Source organism: Schistocerca serialis, unplaced genomic scaffold (assembly GCF_023864345.2).
Source record: "Schistocerca serialis cubense isolate TAMUIC-IGC-003099 unplaced genomic scaffold, iqSchSeri2.2 HiC_scaffold_1162, whole genome shotgun sequence".
Classification (NCBI taxonomy): Eukaryota; Metazoa; Arthropoda; class Insecta; order Orthoptera; family Acrididae; genus Schistocerca; species Schistocerca serialis.
The window spans coordinates 72,501-77,500 of NW_026047362.1; the positions used below are offsets into that span (position 1 = coordinate 72,501).

General features: G+C 52.7%; 1 non-coding gene across 1 annotated transcript in view; it reads left to right on the plus strand.

Annotated features, from left to right (window-relative positions):
• Window positions 1-3,660: 3,660 nt before the first annotated feature.
• LOC126433233 (small subunit ribosomal RNA) overlaps window positions 3,661-5,000 on the plus strand; it is a 1,910-nt gene continuing 570 nt past the window's right edge. The window contains exon 1 of the ribosomal RNA XR_007578345.1: window positions 3,661-5,000. This exon is cut by the window's right edge and continues 570 nt beyond it. This is a non-coding gene — a ribosomal RNA (small subunit ribosomal RNA).

Sequence of the window (5,000 nt, forward strand, 5' to 3'; positions counted from 1 at the left end):
TCTCTGCCTGTAACAGGCACAGAGACAATATGTAAGCACCAGCATGGAACAACACCCAGTGCATCCTCTCCGCCACATTAGACAATCCACACTATCATAACCAGACCGGGAGGTCCGCTCACAAAACAGAATATCCCACCCTTCCGACAACCACCATTGCTCAGCTAAGCCACCAACATCCACACATGTCCTACACAGGGGTACACCCAACATCACAATACTGCCTCCTGTCACAGCACACAAACAATGGCAGCAATGAAAGACACAGGTCTGCCACAAGCATGGAATCAGAGCGCCGCCTGTCATGAGCCAAAGGTGCATCCTGACGTGGCAAATCAGATCATGCCGCAGGCATCCACTTACTATAATCACAATCAACAAACCGGCCGCCGCCGCCGCCCCCCCCCCCCCAATACACCTTTCCTTACAACAATGTGTACCTTAACCTAACCCATATTGTGCCTTAACCTAACCCATATTGTGCCTTAACCTAACCCATATTGTGCCTTAACCTAACCCATATTGTACCTTAACCTAACCCATATTGTACCTTAACCTAACCTATATTGCGCGTTAACCTAACCCATATTGTGCCTTAACCTAACCCATATTGTGCCTTAACCTAACCCATATTGTGCCTTAACCTAACCCATATTGTGCCTTAACCTAACCCATATTGTGCCTTAACCTAACCCATATTGTGCCTTAACCTAACCCATATTGTGCCTTAACCTAACCCATATTGTGCCTTAACCTAACCCATATTGTGCCTTAACCTAACCCATATTGTGCCTTAACCTAACCCATATTGTGCCTTAACCTAACCCATATTGTGCCTTAACCTAACCCATATTGTGCCTTAACCTAACCCATATTGTGCCTTAACCTAACCCATATTGTGCCTTAACCTAACCCATATTGTGCCTTAACCTAACCCATATTGTGCCTTAACCTAACCCATATTGTGCCTTAACCTAACCCATATTGTGCCTTAACCTAACCCATATTGTGCCTTAACCTAACCCATATTGTGCCTTAACCTAACCCATATTGTGCCTTAACCTAACCCATATTGTGCCTTAACCTAACCCATATTGTGCCTTAACCTAACCCATATTGTGCCTTAACCTAACCCATATTGTGCCTTAACCTAACCCATATTGTGCCTTAACCTAACCCATATTGTGCCTTAACCTAACCCATATTGTGCCTTAACCTAACCCATATTGTGCCTTAACCTAACCCATATTGCGCCTTAACCTAACCCATATTGCGCCTTAACCTAACCCATATTGCGCCTTAACCTAACCCATATTGCGCCTTAACCTAACCCATATTGCGCCTTAACCTAACCCATATTGCGCCTTAACCTAACCCATATTGCGCCTTAACCTAACCCATATTGCGCCTTAACCTAACCCATATTGCGCCTTAACCTAACCCATATTGCGCCTTAACCTAACCTATATTGCGCCTTAACCTAACCTATATTGCGCCTTAACCTAACCTATATTGCGCCTTAACCCAACCTATATTGCGCCTTAACCTAACCTATATTGCGCCTTAACCCAACCTATATTGCGCCTTAACCCAACCTATATTGCGCCTTAACCCAACCTATATTGCGCCTTAACCCAACCTATATTGCGCCTTAACCCAACCCACGTTGCGCCTTAACCCAACACACGTTGGGCCTTAACCCAACACACGTTGGGCCTTAACCCAACACACGTTGGGCCTTAACCCAACACACGTTGGGCCTTAACCCAACACACGTTGGGCCTTAACCCAACACACGTTGGGCCTTAACCCAACACACGTTGGGCCTTAACCCAACACACGTTGGGCCTTAACCCAACACACGTTGGGCCTTAACCCAACACACGTTGGGCCTTAACCCAACACACGTTGGGCCTTAACCCAACACACGTTGGGCCTTAACCCAACACACGTTGGGCCTTAACCCGCTCTGTAATTGTCATACGACGCGTTAAATTAGTGTAGTGTTGCCTACCTGCAACCCCCGCAATATAGTTTGCTACTCGCACTGCCTGGTCCCCAGTGTATCGCTTCATGTTAAACACCTTGCAGCGATACACTGTAATGTGGATGGCAGCAGGACGTACATGCTCAATGCCCTTCGCAGTTGTTCATTGGCATTCGCATGGCGAAGCACTTAGCCTACGCTGTGGTACGGCCTGTGTCAACTGTCTGCTGATGTTGTACGTCCAAATCACACACTGTACTGCACATTGGTCCTCATGTACTGAATGATACATCGTGGTACATGTGACCGTACAACGACTGCGCCAACAACGGCGACCCATGCGGTCCAACTGTTGTGCACTCAGCTACATGTCGTCTCCCTATAAGAGCCGGATTGCAGTGTGGTATGCCCTGGATGGCGATCAGCATGAGCCGTCTGTTGATGTAGTGGCGCGTGTTGTCAGACGTAGTCGTCTCTTCTCACACACACCGTGACAGCATGGTGCACTGCGTTCCACATCTGCGACATGCGACAGAGGCCGGTTGACAGTCGTTCGCGCAATGGACATCGCATACGTACGGGGGCCACCTTCCACGTGTTCGCGAAGCGTGCACATGTTGTTGCGTGTATGTGGGCAGACATAGTGTGTCGTGACACCTGACACAGGCATGCAACAATCGTTGAATTTGCAAATGGCGATGGACGTCTACGTTTGCTGGTGACGTTACGCAAATGAACAACTGGTAAACCGTTGTGGTGCGGTTGTTCTCGCTAGAGGTAAATCAGTGATGGCGACGATCGGTTGAGCTACCAACCGGTTGTTTCAGCGATACCCACCATGCCCACGAACGTGAATGGCATCTGGGTGTGAAGCGATACGCGGCGGTGGCTGGGTGGGACCGACCCCGGCCGGTGAGGGGGGGCCTCCCGGCGTGCTGGCCGCGCGGTGCGTGGGCGCACGCGCTACAGCCGGCTGGTGGGGGCGGCCAGTGGCAGGCGCGCCGGCCGACGGAGGCGGCAGGCGGCGCAGCTGCGCGCCGGCGCACCCTGCACGCGGCGCCGTGCGGCCAAAGTAGGTCCTCGCGGGCCCGGTGCGAAGCGCGGTGGACATCTGCAGTGTGCTGGTCCGATTGAGGACTGTGCGCGCTGAGGATGCGCCGCCGCCCGGCGCTCGGCGCCGCGACGCCGTCTGCTGCTCGGTCGCCTCTGCGGTTCTCGCAGGTGGTTTGTATCGCAGCTGTGCGGACGTGTTGGCGCGTGCGCTGTGCTGGGAGAGTTCGCTTCGGCACCCAAGTGGGGCTTTTGTCCTTCTGTGGCGCTGGCGTTGGAGCTGCCGGTCACCGTAGGTGGCGCGTGTTGTCTCCCGCCGGCAATGCCACGACAGCACGCTCCCGGGCCTCTGTCGGCAGCGGCAAGCTCAGTTGGGAGCACGGGTGGTCGCACCTAAAGCGTCTACTCGCCAAACTCCGGGCGATTGCGCCTCTCTCGAACCCGACCAAGTACTTAGGACGGCGCTGCGCGCCGCCGGGACCTGAGAGGGTTTCGAGGTGTATTGTGCAGGGGAGCTCAGCCTCCTCCTGTTTGCAGAATAATCGAGCGGACGCTTGCGTGTTCGCGCGGGCCCCCGGGACACACTCCCGGGCGGCCGGCTGCTCAGCTCTAGTTGACGCAGCTCCCTGGTTGATCCTGCCAGTAGTCATATGCTTGTCTCAAAGATTAAGCCATGCATGTCTCAGTACAAGCCGCATTAAGGTGAAACCGCGAATGGCTCATTAAATCAGTTATGGTTCCTTAGATCGTACCCACGTTACTTGGATAACTGTGGTAATTCTAGAGCTAATACATGCAAACAGAGTCCCGACCAGAGATGGAAGGGACGCTTTTATTAGATCAAAACCAATCGGTCGGCTCGTCCGGTCCGTTTGCCTTGGTGACTCTGAATAACTTTGGGCTGATCGCACGGTCCTCGTACCGGCGACGCATCTTTCAAATGTCTGCCTTATCAACTGTCGATGGTAGGTTCTGCGCCTACCATGGTTGTAACGGGTAACGGGGAATCAGGGTTCGATTCCGGAGAGGGAGCCTGAGAAACGGCTACCACATCCAAGGAAGGCAGCAGGCGCGCAAATTACCCACTCCCGGCACGGGGAGGTAGTGACGAAAAATAACGATACGGGACTCATCCGAGGCCCCGTAATCGGAATGAGTACACTTTAAATCCTTTAACGAGTATCTATTGGAGGGCAAGTCTGGTGCCAGCAGCCGCGGTAATTCCAGCTCCAATAGCGTATATTAAAGTTGTTGCTGTTAAAAAGCTCGTAGTTGGATTTGTGTCCCACGCTGTTGGTTCACCGCCCGTCGGTGTTTAACTGGCATGTATCGTGGGACGTCCTGCCGGTGGGGCGAGCCGAAGGCGTGCGACGCGCCTCGTGCGTGCTCGTGCGTCCCGAGGCGGACCCCGTTGCAATCCTACCAGGGTGCTCTTGAGTGAGTGTCTCGGTGGGCCGGCACGTTTACTTTGAACAAATTAGAGTGCTTAAAGCAGGCAAGCCCGCCTGAATACTGTGTGCATGGAATAATGGAATAGGACCTCGGTTCTATTTTGTTGGTTTTCGGAACCCGAGGTAATGATTAATAGGGACAGGCGGGGGCATTCGTATTGCGACGTTAGAGGTGAAATTCTTGGATCGTCGCAAGACGAACAGAAGCGAAAGCATTTGCCAAGTATGTTTTCATTAATCAAGAACGAAAGTTAGAGGTTCGAAGGCGATCAGATACCGCCCTAGTTCTAACCATAAACGATGCCAGCCAGCGATCCGCCGCAGTTCCTCCGATGACTCGGCGGGCAGCCTCCGGGAAACCAAAGCTTTTGGGTTCCGGGGGAAGTATGGTTGCAAAGCTGAAACTTAAAGGAATTGACGGAAGGGCACCACCAGGAGTGGAGCCTGCGGCTTAATTTGACTCAACACGGGAAACCTCACCAGGCCCGGACACCGGAAGGATTGACAGATTG